Genomic DNA, 18,960 nt, shown 5'->3' with positions numbered 1-18,960 from the left:
AAGCCGGCCCGCGGCGCGCGAGCCCCTTTCTAGGCGGGGTGACGTCAGCGCCGCGAGGCCCCGCCCCCGGCCCGCCCCGGGGTTCGGCGCGGGGAGGGGGCGCAGGGAGCGCGCGGAGGGGCGCGGTTGGCAGGCTCGGCGTCCCCTCTCCTCCCGCGCGGCAGGCCTCTGCTGCGCCCCCGCTTCGGCTCGCTCCCCCCAGTGCCAGGGTCCCACCCCCGCAGTGCCGCAGCCTGAGGATCTACCCAGAGGTCGGGACCCCTCGAAGCCCCGACCCCCACCCCCACCCCGCCTCCATCCCAAGCCTAGATGGGAGGAAGGACGGGCCGTGTTTGAGGTTGGGACAGAGACCGCAGAGGCCACAGAACACATCAGTACTGGGTGGAGGCGGTCTGGAGGCTGCTCGGAGGAGGTGGCCTTAGAGCAGAACTTTAAAGGAGGGAGACGCCCCCACATCCCCCCAAGAGGGCCAGTGGACCGAGGAGGGGTGGGGGCACACCCCAACAACCCCAACTCAGGTCTTGCAAGACTCTGCCCTGAAGGCCGCCCAGACCCTCCCGGTGGCCCAAGCACCCAGCCCTGCTGGCCCAAAATAGCCCTTTCAGCTGGTGGCAGAGACGAGTGACTGCTGTTCCCATTCTGGGGCTGCAGGAGCCTCGGGGTGCTGGTCTTCCAGGCAGTGGGGTGAGCAGTGCAGGATCAGTGTACCCTTTTCCGGGCTGGTCGGAGGTGGGATGCAGCCTGAGGGGTGGAATCCAGGTGGGCGCCCCCGGGACCACCGGGCCGTTCGCTTTCTACCCCCAGGCTCCCACTGCATAGGTGGCTGAGCTGGGCACCCTGGAAGGGGTTTGGAAGGTAGAGTAGCCCTCCTCCTTCAGGACCCCAGCTCTCTGCCCTCCTCCCTCAAAGGGGACATTCCCTGCCGACACCCACCGCCCTCCTACTTCCTCCCCCTTCTAGGAACACTTCCCTTTTCTAAGGCTAGGACTTTTGCTGGGACATTCCCCACATGCCAAGCGAGCCCCTGGAATGCCAGCATGACCACAGGCTGCCCACAAGGTCCCGAGGCCAAAGGCAGAGAGCACTGAACTAGCTCCTACTGGTTGGTCTGCACTGTGCCCCCCCCCCCTCCGGCCCCAACCCAGGCAAACTCCTCCGGGGATATTTTGTCTTCCAGGGGAAGATGGGGTCCCCTTCTCACCACTGCGGCTCAAATGGGTTTACTGACAGTGACCATAGCCTCCCCTCCCACAAAACCCATTCCTCAAGAGCCGGAACATCCAAACTTTCTCATTGCGAGGCTGTCTATTAGGCTCGAAACCCAGGGTCTCACTGGCTGTGTGACTTTAGGCAAGTTACCTAACCTCTCAGAGCCTCAGTTTCCTTCTTGTAGAAGAGATACAGACCCCCCATCCCAGGCCGGTCTGAGAGTCCCTGGGGGCATGGAGCTCAGACACTGGCCCTGGCCCTCCCTGAGGACCCATTCCAGTCCCCAGGAAGCCCTCCATTTAACTAGAAAGACCCCAGATCTCTGGCCAACGTCCAAGGCTCCGAGGAGAGGCGGAGAGATAGCTGCAGCATTTACAGAAGGCTGTGGGGTGCCCGACCTCATGCCGGCAGTGGTGCTGGAGTGCTGAGACCCCCCCCACGGGGATCAGGCCCCGCAACACCTCCCCCCTGTCTGCAGCTCCCCTCTCGGGCCCCAAGGCCCCTTCCCACAGCTTTGCAGCCCAGAGGCCAGGAGGGGGTCGGCGGTTGGGGGCTCCTGCCTCTCGATCAGGCCAGAGGTGGGAGCGGGGTCCAGGCCTTCCCAGGTGACGCTCTTGAGGGCTAGAAAGACTGGTGAGTCCAGATGGGTATGGTGGGAGCCTGGGTTCAAACGCACATCCCTGGCTCTCGGCTTTGCCATCCTGTAAGGGGCATGGTGACAGTGCCCGCCCCAGGACAGTTGCTGAGAAACTCTCCCTGGCGTGTGGTCAGTGTTCAACAAACGCCAGCTGTTTCATTATTCACTAACGACATTGACAGGAGGATCCTGGGGACACAGACGGGTCCCCTCGGGCCCCCAGGGTCCCCAGGAACCCCCGAGAACCCTGTAGTCAAGCAAAGTCAGGCAACTCCTGTAAGCCTTTTAGGATCCATCAGCCAGGAACACGGAGGCTCGTGCCTATTTGTGGAATAAATGAACATGCAATATTGCAAAGGGCGGGGGATGGGGGAGGACCAGAAAAGGACACCTGAGATGTCCCCACAGGACAAGGACCGTCTCAGTCTAGTGAACACAATCGATCCTGCAGTGTTGTGGAAAAGCGGCTGAGTCCTAGGACTTGGGGGGCGAGGTCAGCTGGGGTCAGTATACGAAGAATTTCAAAGGATGTAGACCTAAATTATTTAGGTTTTTGTAGTATTTAAGTTTTTGTCTGAATAGATGATGCCTTCCTGGGGTTCAAATATTCAAAAACGCAACCCAGTCTTTGTTCCCATCCCGGTTTCCACCCCATCAGCTCCACAAGTGCAGTGAGATTGGTGTCTTGTGTTTTCCTTTCTTTACGCAAAGACCAGCGAACGTGAGTTTGTATTCTTCTCTCCATTATTTTCAACACTTTGATTACTTGGTGTATCTTTTTTTTATGGGACTGGAACTCAGGGCCCTGAGATCAAGTCACATGCTCTGCTAACTGAGCCACCCAGGTGCTCCTTGCTTGGTGTATCTTAACACGGTTTCCACTTCAGTACAAAAGGGGCTTCCTTGTTCTTTTTCACAGTTGTATAATATTCCCTGGCTGGATGCGCCATGTTTGTTTAATTGGTGTCATATGGAAGGACATTTGGATTGTTGCCGTTGATGCCCTGCTTTGGCCAGAACCCCCTCCCAATAGTGAAACCCTCAACCACAAACCAACATGTTTTTGTGCATCTCCCTGCCCAGCCATGGCCCGTGCACCATGTGAAAAATGAAGGCTGTCCAGTCTTGCCTTGAATGCCTCTGGTAGTGGGGAACTCACTCCGTCCTCTGTCCAAGGCCGATGTGGGTGACATGTATTTGCCCTGGACTAGCTTGGGTGGAGATTGGGAGTGAGAGAGCCGTGGCCCACAGCAGCTGCCGGGAAAAGAGGGTGTCCTGTGGACAGAGCAAGCGACCCCATGTGTGAATCTCATGACCATAGATCCCTGGATGGGGTGAGTGGGAAGCCTCTTTTTTATATAAATAATTTGTTTATTTATAAGTAAGCAATCTCCGCACCCAACATGGGGCTCGAACTCATGGTCCTGGGGTCAAGAGTCGCATGCTTTTCCGACTGAGCCAGCCAGGCTCCCCGGAAACTTCTTGGTTTTAAATATATATATATATATATATATATATATATATATATATATATACATATATATATATATATATTATTGGGGGGGTTGGGTGGTTCAGTCGGTTAAGCATCTGACTTCAGCTCAGGTCATAATCTCACAGTTCGTGGGTTCTAGTCCCACATCGGGCTCCATGCTGACAGTGTGGAGCCTGCTTGGGATTCTCTCTCTCTCCCTCTCTCTCTGCCTCTCCCCCACTCACGCTTTCTCTCTCTCTCAAAATAAATAAGCTTTAAACATAAATACATATACATATTATTATTAATAATGATTTCGGGGAAACCAATACAGGAACAAAATCTCAGATGCGGTTAGCATTTTCAAAAGCCGTCCGCTGCTCTGCACCCACCCCGCGTTCCCTCCGCTGGCCTTTCCCAGGGCTCAGTTACGTGGGGCACCTCTATGTCCAGCATGGTCACAGGGTGCTGTCTGCAGACCCCGCCTCGGGTCCCTCTGGGGAAGGACAGGAACACGGTCGCTGTGTCCCAGGGTCCCACGGGAGCCCAGGCGTCACCTGAGCTGCCCTGGAAGGAGGGCACGGCACGGGGTGAACGGAGTGCTTGGCGGGACCTGGGCCAAGCTGCCCCCGGGCTGGCCACCTCGTGCCGCCTGCCCAGTCCGGGGAGGGAAATGAGGCCACCGGGAAGGGCCGCCCAGCTCTCCAGCTCCGAGGTGAGGGCCCCGGTCCTCCAGGTGAGGGTCCTGAGCCACAGAGACCCACACCCCTTGTCCCCAGCCCTGCAGCCCCGGGGCTCCCTGCTCCCACCACGGAGGAGCAGAGGCTTTCTGAAGTGACACCTGGTCCAAAAGTCGAGGGGACACTGGAGTCCCCTGGGTCCTGGCTTTGACACATCCTTGCCACGGGACCTTGCATGAAAGACTTATTCTGGTGCCGCACCTGTGAATGGGAATCATAACCTGCAGAGCGTCTCATGAAATCGCAGATGGGGCTGTTCGTGGCACGGCTTAGGCAAAAACCAGAACGCGCTGTCCTCACCCTCCGGAAGCACTCCCCAGAAGTTCTGCCGGCGAAATGACAGAGACGCCTGGGGTTTGCTTTAAGATCTTCCCGAGAGGGTGGTGGATGCGTGGGGTTTCCTGTGTGAGCATCTCTACTTCCATAGACGTTTGGACATTTCCATAATGAAAGGTTTTACAGAAGCACAGCAAGAACAAAAATAAGAAAGAAAACACCCAGCGCCCCTCCAAAAGCAGTGGTGGGGGGAGGGGAATGGATGGAGCCTGATTTCTGTGTCAGCAGAGGACAGCAGGAGCAGGCTCTCTCTACTTTAATGGTTTTTTAGTGTTTATTTATTCATTTTACTGTTTATGTACTTTTGAGAGAGAGAGAGAGAGTGTGAGCGGGGGAGGGACAGACAGGGGGAGAGAGGATCCACAGTGGGCTCTCGTGCTGTCAGTGAAAAGCTTGACGTGGGGTTCGAACCCACAAACCGTGAGATCATGACCTGAGCCAAAGTCAGACGCTTAACCGGCTGAGCCGCCCGGGCACCCCAGATTCGCCGTGCTTTAATGTTTTCTTTCTAATTTTTTTAACGTTGACTTATTTTTGAGAGAGAGAGACAGACACAGTGTGAGTGGGGGGCAGGGGCAGAGAGAGGGAGACGCAGAATCGGAAGCAGGCTCCAGGCTCTGAGCTGTCCGCACAGGGCCCGACGCGGGGCTCGAAACCACGAACCGTGCGATCGTGACCTGAGCCAGAGTCGGAGAACTGAACCGGCCGAGCCCCCCAGGCGCCCCTACTCTGGGAGATATTGATAGATGTTTAGATATAGGAACGTATAGCTTCATATTTGAGGATTTTGTTTATTTATTTGGCTTTGGCTTTTTTCTCTGCATCTTGCTTCCGTCTCCTGACGACTCTTCCCAATGAGCACCGCCCCCCCCCCCCGCCCCGCCGTCACCAGGGCCGTCCGCACCCCTGCCTGCACCAAGACACATGGCGGGTCATGAAATTCCTAGTGGGGTGACGCTGCTCCATCTGGGGCAATGACCGCCTGCACCGGCTGTGTGCTCACCTCTACCCATCCCCAGGCTGAGCCCTGCTACCCACGGCCTCCTACGCCTCGGACTCCCCCTGCCTCCTCCTGGCAGGAATCTTCCCCAGCTGGAGAACCTGCTCCCACCGTCCCCAGGAGCCCTCTGGCTGGATTCTGCCCTCAGGGGCCACCGAGTCCCTCTGGTGGGGTGGGGAGCTCGGGGCACTGTGCTGAACGTTCTCGGTTATCTGCTCCCTTATCTGCTCTGACTTTCTAGTAAGCTGGGATCTTCCTCATTTCTCAGAGGAGGTGAAGGAACACACCCAACAGAAAGCAGGTTGGTGGTCGCCTGGGGGATGGGGGGACTGCTTGAGGGGCACGGGGTTCCTTTGGGGATGACACAAATGCTTTGGAGGTAGATACAGGTGGTGGCGAACACAGTAAAAGCCACAGAAGTGCATGCTTTCAAATGGTAAGTTGAGCCCCCCCCCCCCCAACAATGGCTCGGTGGGTTTATACCCGCCCAGTGAGATGCTGGAAACCCCACACCCCACCTGCTCGGGGCTCTGCCCACTCCTCTGGACTCTCACCCGGAGACCAGGCCCTGGGGCCTCGGGTGGCCCGGGGCTGATCACAGCCCCCTGGAAGCTTTGGTTCCTCATCCCCAGAAGGACCGGGGCATGAAGTGTCCCGGGAGCTTCAGGCCAGCATCCCTCAGAGCTGTGTGATGGGGACTGGGTTTCCCTTCTCTCAAAAGGAGGGGAGTGCGGCCCAGGCGTGCATAAGGGGCCGGAAGTGCTTCCACGGTATAGACGCACAGATGTCCACGGCCCAGCCCACCATAAATGAGGGGCCTTGGAGGCCAGAGCCTGTGAATGGCTTCTGTTGTTCTGTGGCTGCGGGCCCCTCGAAGCAGCCTGGTACGGCCTGCGTCCCTCCAGGCTGTCTTGCAAATGGGAGGGACTCCAGGCCAGCTGCGCTGGCCAAGGCCATAGGCTGCACCCCAGCCCTGTGCGGACAGAACCGAGGAGGGCAGAATGAGGCCATCACCCCGTCTCCACAAGCGTCCCTGCCAGACTCTGGCTTCAGTGCCTTCCGGTTACAAAGAGGGCACCTGAGGCCTGGACAGAACAGAAAGGCGGTAGCCCAGCTTTAAAGGAGGAACGGGCAGATGTCAGGGTCCCAGCCTTGTGGCTCTCATCGGCTTTGGCGAGAGATTCGTGACCCAACCCCGGCTCTAAACTATAGCCCCTGGAAGGCACCACCAAATCTGTGGTGGCCCAAGTGGTGAGCTGTCCTGGGCAGGGGGGACTCTAGAGTTAACCCGGAAGTCCAGGGGGAAGTGAGTGACCCGTTCAGGCAGAGTCAGGGACAGCTGGGGCAAAAGTCTGGAGGCTGGCCTGTCCCATCTCTGTTACTGAAAACATGTCCCTAGAAATCATTTTAATTTCTGGCATCCTCCTGAACGTCGATGCCCTGACAGGGAAGCCTGGATGGGCCTCAGCGGGCTGCTCAGAGGCCGTCCCAGGGTGCTGCACCCGGCCGCCCACCTGACCTACAGCAGGGCAGTGGCTGGTCTGACTCTGAGGCCCAAGCATGTTTTGCAAAGTGAGGCTGTGACGGCAGGTGCCTGGCAAGAGCCTGGCTAATTAAGAGGGCATTAGCACCCCGGGCAGAGCCCGGCTCCTGCCAAGATGTCCTTGCCAGGAGCGAGACCGGATTCCTTGGCGACAGAGAGGCCGCTGGCTGGTGGCAAGCCTCAGCCTCCCTGCACCGGCCACCACCCCACTCCTGCTCCAAACGGCCTGTGCCCTTTGGGGCTCCCCTCATCCCCACCCACGCTGTGAAAGCTCAGCGGGACAGGCCTGTCTCGGGCCGCATCTCCATCTGCCAAGTGGAGCGGCCATCCACTCTCGCCGGAGCCGGCACGGAACCCTTTCCGCTAAATGCCCGTAAATCCACGGGCATCTCGGCAAGGAACAAGGGGTCTGCTCTTCCCTGGTTCAGCGAGGTCTGATCAACTCCTGACGCCCGCAGGGAGGAATAATAAGAAGCCTGTCTCCCTAGTACAGCAGCGGACTGCAATGCCTCCACGGGAGCAGCCAGGGTGTCTAACCTCCCCCATGGCTCCCCAGTGCCCAGCACCCAGTGTCAGGTCCCCGCAGGTCTGGCCTCTGTTCCTCTCTCCCGCCTCCCCTCCCGTTCCCTCTCCTCCACTCACTCACACCCATCCAGGTGGGGCTGCGGCCACGTTCACACCGTGCCCATCGCTGCTCCGTCCTGCCCTGTGCAGCTGGCCCTTGAACGATACGGGTTTGAACTGCACGGGTCCACTTACGTGAGGATTTTGTAAATGTATTCTCTCTTCCTTATGATTTTCCTTTTTTTTTTTTTTTTAGAAATCTTTTTTGTAAATTTGTTTATTTATTTTATTATTATTTTTTTTTCAACGTTTATTTTTGGGACAGAGAGAGACAGAGCATGAACGGGGGAGGGGCAGAGAGAGAGGGAGACACAGAATCGGAAACAGCCTCCAGGCTCCGAGCCATCAGCCCAGAGCCTGATGCGGGGCTCGAACTCATGGACCGCGAGATCGTGACCTGGCTGAAGTCGACGCTTAACCGACTGCGCCACCCAGGCGCCCCTATTTTATTATTTTTTTAATGTTTATTTATTTCTGAGAGAGAGAGAAGGAGTGGAGCGGGGAAGGGGCAGAGAGGGAGGGAGACACAGAACCTGAAGCAGGCTCCAGGCACCAAGCTGTCAACACAGAGCCCGACGTGAGGCTCGAACTCATGAACTGTGTGAACATGACCTGAGCCAAAATCGAGAGTTGGATGCTGAACTGATTGAAACACTAAGGTGTTTTTTTTTTTAAGCTTATTTATTTTTATTTATTCATCTATTTATTTGTATTTTTTTATTTTTTATTTTTATCTATTTATTTAATATTTTTTTTTTTAGGAATCCCTACACCCAATATGGGCTCAAACTCATAACCCCAAGATCAGGAGTCTCATGTTCTACCAACTGGACCAACCAGGCACACACTCCCCTTTCTTTTCTTACATTTATTTTAAGTAATGATTTTCTTAATCATATTTTCTTTTCTCCGGCTTACTTTAGTGTAAGATTGCAGTTTGTAAGTAACAGACAAAATATGTGTTAATCAACTGTTCCTGTGGTAGATTAGGCTTCCAGTCAACTGTGGGATATTAGTAGTTAAATTTGGGGAAAGTCAGAAGTTATAGGGGGCACCTGGGTGGCTCAGTCAGTTAAGCGTCTGACTTCAGCTCACGTCATGATCTCTCAGTTTGTGCGTTCGAGGTCGGGCTCTGTGCTGACAGCTCGGAGCCTGGAGCCTGCTTCGGATTCTGTCTCCCTCTCTCTGCCCCTCCTCCGCTCGTGCTCTGTCTCTTTCTCTCTCTCTCTCTCAAAAATGAGTAAACATTTAAAAAAAATTTTTTAAACGTTATTAAAAAAAAAAAAAAGACCGCATTTAAACATTCCCTGCCCTGTCTGGGGAGCCACCTGGCTCCTTCCCTGACCAGCCCCAGGGGGTTGTGGCACTTTCCTCCCAAGTCTAGGTGTCCCTGGGGTCAAGACAGGCATCTGGCTCAGCACCAAGCAATAGCACTTTCCGCAATGATGGAAATGTTCTAGAATCTGCTCTGTCCGGCACGGGAGCCACCAGTCACAGATGTGGCTGTTGAGCATTTGCAATGTGGCTGTGTGACTGAGGAACGGAACTTTTCATTCACTCACTGAAATTAACTTAAAACTTTTTTTCAAATTTTTAATGTTTATTTATTTTGAGGGAGAGAGAGTGCAAGCGGGGGAGGGGCAGAGAGAGAGGGAGACACAGAATCCGGAGCGGGCTCCAGGCCCCGAGCTGTCAGCACAGAGCCTGACCTCGAACTCACAAACTGAGAGATCATGACCTGAGCCGAAGTCAGATGCTTGACCGACGGAGCCACCCAGGTGCCCCAATATAAATTTTTTTAGCGTTTAATTTGGAGAGAGAGAGAGAGAGAGAGAGAATGAGTTGGGGAGGGGGCAGAAAGCGACGGGGACAGAAGATCTGAAATGAGCTCTGCCCTTGAAAAGCCCAACATGGGGCTCAAAGATCATGACGTGAGCTGAAGTCTTGTGCGCAACCGACCGAGCACCCCTGAAATTAAATGCAAAAAGCCACGTGTGACCGTGTTGGGCAGCGCAGGTCTGGGCATCCCTGGGGCCCCCGCCACAGCGTGGGCACCCCCGGGAGGCTGGAGCCGGATCTGGGAACTGGAGAGACAGCCGAGGAGTTGACAGATGGCCAACAGGTGTGGGGACCCCCGGAAACCGCTGGCGACTTTCCGTCCCTCCTGCCGCACCACTGGGCAGATCTGCGTCTGCCTCGTGCCCCGGCTGCAGCCCCCCACGTCCCCCCAGCTGAGAGCAGGGCTGCACGAAGCCCCGTGGATGCATCTTCCAGGCCCACCCAGAAGCCGGGCAGCCCCGGGGAAGACAGCAGCAGAGAGGGGCGGGAAGGGGCAGCCAGGCCAGGAGGCCAGACCCTCCCTCACCTTCCCTGCCGCCCAGGCCTCTCTGGGCTCAATCTTCCCTGACCTGCGGACCTTCCAGACTGCAGACCCCGAACTTCCAGAAGTGAGCACGTGACCCCCAGCCCGGCACTCTGGCTGCTTCCCAGGGACAGCTTGGCATTTCGGGATGTGCCAGCTGGCTGGGCACAGCAGCCCGGGATATCTGAAATGCTCATGTGGGGGAGGGGGAGTCTTTCACCACCTGCCTGGCTCAGGAGTCCTGAGCTGACGGCCCCCCTACGTCCCCCCAGTGCATGTCACTTCCCAAGGGTCCGGGCATCAGTGGGGGTCCTCGGATGGGGACGAGGGCAGCCTTGGGGCATGAATAAGAGGTACACCTGCAGGGTGGTCCCTGGCAGACAAAGTGAGGTCCTCATGGGGCTGAGAACAGGAGTTGCAGACCATGGGTGCCGGCCGTTTGTGGGTCTCCCTCAAGTGCGGCCGGAGGGCCTGTGTTTGAAAACTGACGTTTGCAGGCCCCACCCTTGCCACGCGGCCACATGTGCCACATGTCCCTTCAAAAAACCCACCACTCTCTTCAGCCTGGCGGTCATCTTCCAGGCCATCCGTGTACAGTTGCACAGGTTGTACCCTACACAAAGGCTGCATGGGGGTGAGAGCCAACTCAGGCTCCTCCCACACAAGCCCTGCATGCTCACCTGGGGGCTGTTAGCCTGGAAGAAAAAGGACTTTGATTTTTGCCTGAAGTCACAGCCCCCAGACAGGGTAACTTTCATCCACCCAGAGGAATACCTTTTTCTTTCTTTCTTTCTTTCTTTCTTTCTTTCTTTCTTTCTTTCTTTCTTTCTCTCTTTTTTCTTTCTTTCTTTCTTTCTTTCTTTCTTTCTTTCTTTCTTTTCTTTTTAATTTCTTTTTTAACGTTTATTCATTTTTGAGAGACAGAGAGAGACAGAGCATGAGCAGGGAAAGGGCAGAGAGAGGGAGACACAGAATCTGAAGCAGGCTCCAGGCTCTGAGCTGTCAGCACAGAGCCCGATGCGGGGCTCAAACTCACGAACTGCGAGATCGTGACCTGAACGGAAGTCAGACATTCAACCGACTGAGCCACCCAGGCGCCCCAGGAGTACCTTTTTCTAATTCATGTAAAGGCTCTGAACAGGCCAACAGGATTCTGTCCTCACCCACCTCTCCCTAGGCCATTCCTGGACCTCTTTGGAAACAACCTGTTTCAGGCATGGTACCAACAAAGTAAAAGAAAGAAAACTCTGACTCAGCTGGCCAAACAACAAAGTCATTAATAAATAGCAAGAAAGAAGAAGTCCTGAAGAGGGGAGTTTCCAGGGTTATTTCTGCTAATAGCTGGGAAAGGACCCTGGAACTTCCCCCACTCCTCGTTCTGCCATTCTTACCGAGTCAGCTTTGCCCTCGGGCTGAGCCCCTCAGGGTCAAAAGATGGCTGCCAGGGCTCCAGACATCACATCTTCCCAACAGTATCCAAACTAGACTTGTGACAACTTACGAACCCTTTCTCAGTATCATGTTTTTAAACACATAAGCCATAAGATTATATACATAAAATACATAAGATTACAAAGGAAATCAGTTACACTGAAGTTCTCAACATATTGTTTAAATGTAATATGCTAATATATGTGTTCCTTATTAATACACTAAATAATAACATCTAGTGGTGGATTTAAGAGCTACCATCGTTTGGGGCGCCTGGGTGGCCCAGTCGGTTAAGCGTCCGACTTCAGCTCAGGTCATGACCTCACGGTCCGTGAGTTCGAGCCCCGCGTCGGGCTCGGAGCCTGGAGCCCGCTTCGGATTCTGTGTCTCCCCCTCTCTCTGCCCCCTGCTTGTGCTCTCTCTCTCAAAAATAAAGAAACATTGAAAAAAAACGTTTTTTTTAAAAAGAACTACCATGAGATGAGTCTAAATGATATTGTGAAATTTCTGCAATAAATGTAATATGGTCTGAAGGCATCAGTGACACTGCTGGTGACAAAGCCATGGCCCTAGTGGCGTTTGCTGCTCACTTTGCATAAAGGAGGGAAATTCGGTTAGTGATCAGCGCGTGATTGGTTCCCGTCGAGGTTCGCTGCAATGGAACAGAGAGGCTCAAAGAAACAGAGGTCAGCTTACGGACGAGGAAGCAGCCTCCGAGGGGCCCGGGGGGCAGGAAATGGACACAGTGCTGCCTCCCCCACGGGGTCGTTGGCATAGAACAGTTCCGGGGATGTGTCCACTGGATCCCGCAGGGGAGCAGGAGTTGAGGGGCCAGCTGGAGTCAGATCTGGGTGCAGAAGAAGGGAGACGGTGTGGCAGAGGCCAGAGCTGCAGACCTGTGCTCTGGGCTTTATCCTGAGAGCACCGGGGCCATGCAAGGCTGGAGCAGGAGTGTGACAGGCTCCAGTTATCGCCCGCAGGAAGATGGTGGCTGAGGTGAGGGAGGAGACGTCCCCTGTCCCCAGGAGGGGACGCCGTTTGCGAGCTCCTCAAGCCAAGGACCCAGTGGAGTGGTTGCTCGCTGGGTCCCCTTGTCCCATCCAGGGCCTGGATTAGTAAATTCCCGTGAATGTGCCAGGACATGAATGCCACGGCTGACCCTCGCAGACAGGAACGAGCCCTTGCTGTGTGACCCCATTTACCTGAAGTTCAAGAGCAGTCAAAGCTAGTGTAGGGTGACAGCAGAGAGCGGCCTCCAGGGGAGGTGCTGACTGGGTGGGGCTCCGGGGGCTCCCGGGACTGGAGATGTTCTATGCCAGCCACAAAGGTAACTTGGAATGTTCTAGAGCCACATTTAAAAAGTTAACGTAATCGGGGCGCCTGGGTGGCTCGGTTGGTTGAGCATCCGACTTCAGCTCAGGTCATGATCACACAGTTCACGAGTTCGAGCCCGGAGTCGGGCCCTGTGCTGACAGCTCAGAGCCTGGAGCCTGCTTCCGATTCTGTTGTCTCCCTCTCTCTCGGCCCCTCCCCCCCTCGTGCTCTGTCTCTGAAAAATGAATAAACGTTAAAAAAAATTTATTTTTTTTTTTAATTTTTTTTCAACGTTTATTTATTTTATTTTTGGGACAGAGAGAGACAGAGCATGAACGGGGGAGGGGCAGAGAGAGAGGGAGACACAGAATCGGAAACAGGCTCCAGGCTCCGAGCCATCAGCCCAGAGCCCGACGCGGGGCTCGAACTCACGGACCGCGAGATCGTGACCTGGCTGAAGTCGGACGCTTAACCGACTGCGCCACCCAGGCGCCCCCCAAAAAATTTTTTTAACGAAAAGAAAATATTCTCCTCGAGAAGCTGAGTCCTGGAGCAAGGGTAGGGCCTCACACCTCCCTTTCTCAAAGGCGCAGGGTGATGGGGACCAGACGGGTGGCCTCTGCTACATGAGGGGACTGTCCCCAGGGAAGCAGTCCTCTCCTGGGCGGCAGACAGGAGGCTGTGATTCTGTGATTCCTGGACGTGGCTCTTATCTCAGGCCGCAGAAGGCAGCCCATTGTCTGGGGAGGAAGCTAAGAGGATAGGAGGCCACCTGCCGTGCCCAGCCCTCCCCCCCGGGGTGCCTGCGTCCCCAGGCGGTCCTTTCCAGCCCTCCCCAGCAGAGGCCCAAGCCCTGGCCTTGGAATTGCAGCCCCCTCCCCATCAACTCTACCTGCAGGTGTGCTGGGACGGGGGTACAATATCTAGTCGCATCTTGTCGCTTTGGTTATAAACGGCACACCTGCCATGAGTTCTCAAGATGAAGCAAGAAACAGAGGGGACCTCTCCCTCTTTGCCCCTTCTCCTTTCCTTTCCCTTCTGGAACAACGGAGTCCTAAACCCATTAGCTGGGGCAGAGCAAAATGGGCCTTCACACTTGGGGGTCGGGCACACTGCGGCTCTGCGCAGAGGTCAGGGCCCAGAGGCCAGCAGGTGGCGAGGGCTTCCGTGGAAGGTGTCCAGGAGGGGGGTGGCCGTCTCCGGGGATCAGAGTGGGGGGGAAAGAGCTCAGTGGAGGGGGAAGCATCTCCAGGCAGGAGAGGCGAAGGGTGTCCAAGCCCATGCGGGGTAAGGAGGCAGTGGAAACAGCGTGACCGAGCAGGAGAGGAGGGTGTCTGCAGGGCGATGGGGCGACAGTGGCCATGAGAGGTGGGGTGCGTTTGGGGGCACACTCGGGTACAGCAGGATTGGGAACATTAGGATCACGGCAGCCAGACTCTCACTGGTAGAGAAGGCAGCTACAAATACAGAAAGGGAGGAAACTAGAGTGAACCCCGAGATGCATCAGTGTAAACTCAGGAGTTTCAATACAAATCAATAGATACGGGAATCATACGCGTGTGTGAATGTGCCCTGCGTGTGAACATGCACACATTTCCTAGCTTGTCCCCTCAAGAGGGCCTGGGAGCAGCCACACCTCGTGCCTTCATCCCTAGGCTCCACAAAAAGGACGCACGGGGCCCCTGGTGTGGTCTGATCAGGGCTGGTGCAGAGAACAGGGAGGACCTGTCAGAGGGATCCAGGATTCTCCAAGGATCAGCAAGCACGTGGAGAGATGCTCCATGGCATTAGCCACCCGGGAAAGGCAGGTCAAAACCACAGGGAGACACCACCTCGTACCCACTAGAGTGACCGTTAATAAAAAAAATTAAGAGGAAAATAAGTGTTGCTGAAGACACGGGGAAACTGCAACCCCCCTTTGCTGCCGCTGAGAACATAAAATGGTGCAGAGCCCGCCGGAAAGTTTGGCGGGTACACAAGTTAAATATAGAATGCCCATGTGACCCCGCAACGTGGCTCCTCGGTATATGCCGGGAAGAATTGAAAGCGGGTGTTCAAACACGACTCGTACACAGAGGGTCATAGCAGCGCTGATATTCACAATAGCCAGGAGATGGAGACAATCCAAGTGTATTGTCACAGGATAAAAGGATAAACAAAATGCGTTGCATGCATTCAACGGAATAGTATTCAGCCGTAAAGAGGCATGAAAAACTGATCCGCGCTACAATCCGGATGGACCTTGGCAACAGGGTGTTCATTGAAAGAAGCGGGCACAGGGGCGCCTGGGTGGCTCAGTCGGTTAAGCGTCCGACTTCAGCTCAGGCCACGATCTCGCGGTCCGTGAGTTCGAGCCCCGCGTCGGGCTCTGGGCTGATGGCTCAGAGCCTGGAGCCTGTTTCCGATTCTGTGTCTCCCTCTCTCTCTGCCCCTCCCCGTTCATGCTCTGTCTCTCTCTGTCTCAAAAATAAATAAAAACGTTAAAAAAAAAAAGAAAGAAAGAAAGAAGCGGGCACAAAAGGCCATGTATTGTAGGATTCCATCTGTGTGAAATATCCAGAATAAGTCAAACCAGAGAGACAGAAAGCTGATGGGTGGTTACCAGGGACAGAGGGTTAGTGGGAATGGGCAGTGACTGCCTAACAGGTATGGGGGTTCCCTTTGGGGGTGATAAAAATGTTCTGGACCTGGGGCGCCTGGGTGGCGCAGTCGGTTAAGCGTCCGACTTCAGCCAGGTCACGATCTCGCGGTCCGTGAGTTCGAGCCCCGCGTCGGGCTCTGGGCTGACGGCTCAGAGCCTGGAGCCTGTTTCAGATTCTGTGTCTCCCTCTCTCTCTGCCCCTCCCCCGTTCATGCTCTGTCTCTCTCTGTCCCAAAAATAAATAAACATTGAAAAAAAAAAAAATTTTTAAAAAAATAAAAAAAAAAAATGTTCTGGACCTAGTTAGAAATGGTTGTGGCACAACACTGTGAATACACTAAATACCAATGACTTGTTCACTTCGGTTAATTTTATGCATTGTGAATTTCTCTCAATCATTAAAAAAAAAAAAAAAAAAGGATGTAGCAGGGGCACCTGGTGGCTCAGTCCGTTAAGCGTCTGACTCTTGATTTCAGCTCAGATCATGATCTCACAGTTCGTGCGTTCGAACCCCACGTCAGACTGTGGGCTGACAGCGCAGAGCCTGCTCGGGATTCTCTCTCTCCCTCTCATTCTCTGTCCCTTCCCAGTCTCTCTCTCTCAAAAGAAATAAATAAGCTTTTAAAAAAAGGGTGCATGGTTTCACATATATAAAATTCTAGAAAATGGTTACCTAATCTGTAGGACAGAAAGGTCAGCAGTCGCCTGAGGACATGGGTGGGGTGGGAGGCATGGGATTACAAAGGCACAAAGGAGAGTGATGAATACATTCATTACCTTAATTGTGTTGATGGCTTCATCGTGTACACATGTCAAAACTTATCAAATCCTACACTTCAAAAATGTGCAATTGAGGGGCGCCTGGGTGGCTCAGTCAGTTAAGCATCCGACTTGGGCTCAGGTCATGATCTCGTGGTCTGTGGGTTCGAGCCCCACGTCGGGCTCTGTGCTGACAGCTCAGAGCCTGGAGCCTGCTTCAGAATCTGTGTCTCCTTCTCTCTCTGACCCTCCCCCATTCATGCTCTGTCTCTCTCTGTCTCAAAAATAAATAAACATTAAAAAAAATTTTTTAAAAATGTGCAGTTGAGTGTATGTCAATCAGACCTCAATAAAGCTGTTTAAAAAAAAAAAAAAAAAAAAGTATGACATGATGTCCAAAGGACACAAGAACCATATAGGAGGGATTCCCACAGGCCAAGTGGGAGACAATTTTAGCATCCAAAAAGAAAAAAAAAAAAATTATTATAGTATCAGATTACAACCCATTGAGTAAAATAGATACAAAAATGTGATTCTGTAGAGATATAAATACAGGAAGTAATTGGAAGTCAACTCTGATAAGGAATGGAGTATTTTACAAAACAGCACATCTGCAAAAGATTGATGATTGACCAAGAAAAAAAAGAGAGACGCTTTCCATGGAGAAAACCTGGGCAGACACGCCCTTCACCAAATCATTACAGGAAGCAGTACCAGGAACGGGGCGAACCGAGAACACAGCATCAGCTCTGTGATATTACTGCCACAAAGCAAAATCGGAAAGAAATCATGAGGTCAGATAAGTCCAAACCACTCCTGGCCTGTAACTGCTCTGTAACCTTTTAAAATGTCAAGGTCAGGAAAGCCAAAGATGGGCCAAAGACGGGATCCAGCTAACCACAACACCCGGCTTGGATTTTTTGCTATAAAGGACATTTTGGGGACAACTAGTGAAACTCATGGGGTCTGAACATCAGCTGGAGGTCGTGTTTCATTGCGTAGTAACGTATTCCTATTTTGGCAACCTTAACGTGGCTATGTATACAGAACAAACTTGGGGCGCCTGGTGGCTCAATCGGTTGAGCATCTGACCATTGATTTCAGCTCAGGTGATGATCCCAGGGTCATGAGATCGAGTCCCTCGTCAGGCTCTGTGCTGAGTGTGGAGCCTGATTAAGATTCTCTTTCCCTCTGCCCCTCTCCCCGGCTCCTGCTCACTCTTTCTAAGGAAAAAAAAAAAAAAAAAAGAAGAACAAACTTGTTTGGAGGGAATATAAGGGGAGTCGGGCATCAGGTTGGGAAATGACTCTCCAATTTTTTCCAGGAAAAAACCTTACTTTGTATGGTACTTGCAACTTTGAGTGTGTGCTTATTTCAAAATTTAAAAAGAGATTAAAAAGACATTTTGGGGCGGGGTGCCTGGGTGGCTCAGCTGGTTAAGCTTCCGACTTCGGCTCAGGTCGTGATCTGGAGGTTCGTGGGTTCGAGCCCCACGTCAGGCTCTGTGCTGTCAACACGGACCGGTGCAGATCTTCTGTCTCCCCTCCCTCGGCCTCTCCCCCACTGGTTCTCGCTCTAAATAAACAAACAAAAAAGACATTTTGGGTTGCAGAGGGTCTTTGGGAAACCATGGGGGGAGAGCAGGTGATGCGGAGGGGAGCCCTGCAGGTGCTGGAGAGGTTAAGGGGTCAGCTGCTCCTTACAAAGGATGCTGGTCCATGCTGTAAGAGGCTGGGGATGAAACCAAACACGGACCCTGCAGGTGGCCAGGAGCACAGGGCCACTGACCGGTTCCCACAAGGGAAGCCCTGACCACTCAGGACTCACACCTGCGATATGCCACAGGTGTCAAGCTTGAACCCAGGAGTCCTGGCCAGTGTTCCCTGAACCTGGTCACCCTCTCCCAGAGCTTCACAAGTGCCAACCACTTTGAACGTTTTCAGGTGGTTCTGGAAATCCCGGAGCCCTCGAGCCCGCCTACACCCCCTAGCCCCATCTTCGCTGGGCACGGAGAGGCTCTGTTCCCATCGTCCCCTTCACACGGCCCCTGTCTGGCAAACCCTGAATGGCACCCCCACTCCCACCCCGCTGGGGCAGCCTGGACACTCACCCTGCCCTGCTCTCCTGGCTTGGGGCCTTCCCACAATCCAAGACCCACAGGCCCGTCAGTCCCCATGGGAAACCTAGTGCGAATGCCCCCCTCCAGACCCCCGCTGAGCAGGTCCACCCTGCTCTAAGGATGTCCTGTGGACTGTGACCCCTTCACAGCGTCTCCAAAGGCACCGCATGTTTAGCCTCTACTGTGTGCCTGACACCAGGCAGGTCCCGTCTAATCTTCACAGCGGTTATCATCCCATTTCACAGATAAGGAAAGTAAAGTTCAGGGAGGCCAAACTTGCCTAAGAGGGGGAGGTGGGAACAAAGCCTACATTGGCTCTCTAAACGCCCCTGCCAAATTTTATTGAAATTCCCTCCTCCAGGGGCGCCTGGGTGGCGCAGTCGGTTAAGCGTCCGACTTCAGCCAGGTCACGATCTCGCGCTCCGTGAGTTCGAGCCCCGCGTCGGGCTCTGGGCTGATGGCTCGGAGCCTGGAGCCTGTTTCCGATTCTGTGTCTCCCTCTCTCTCTGCCCCTCCCCCGTTCATGCTCTGTCTCTCTCTGTCCCCAAAATAAATAAACGTTGAAAAAAAAAATTAAAAAAAAAAAAAAAAGAAATTCCCTCCTCCAGCCCGCTTAGCTGAGGGTCTCAAGTGTGTTTGGAGGGAAACTGGAGCGGGGCGGTGCACGGGGATTACACCACCCTTCCCCTTTTTTCCCCCACTCCTCATTATTGGTAATTGGGTACCCTTGACTGCTGTGTGACTTGGGGGCAGATTACCTACCCTCACTGA

Source organism: Puma concolor, chromosome E3, assembly GCF_028749965.1.
Source record: "Puma concolor isolate L17-30 chromosome E3, mPumCon1.1.hap2, whole genome shotgun sequence".
NCBI classification, from domain to species: domain Eukaryota; kingdom Metazoa; phylum Chordata; class Mammalia; order Carnivora; family Felidae; genus Puma; species Puma concolor.
This window is presented reverse-complemented; position numbering follows the sequence as displayed.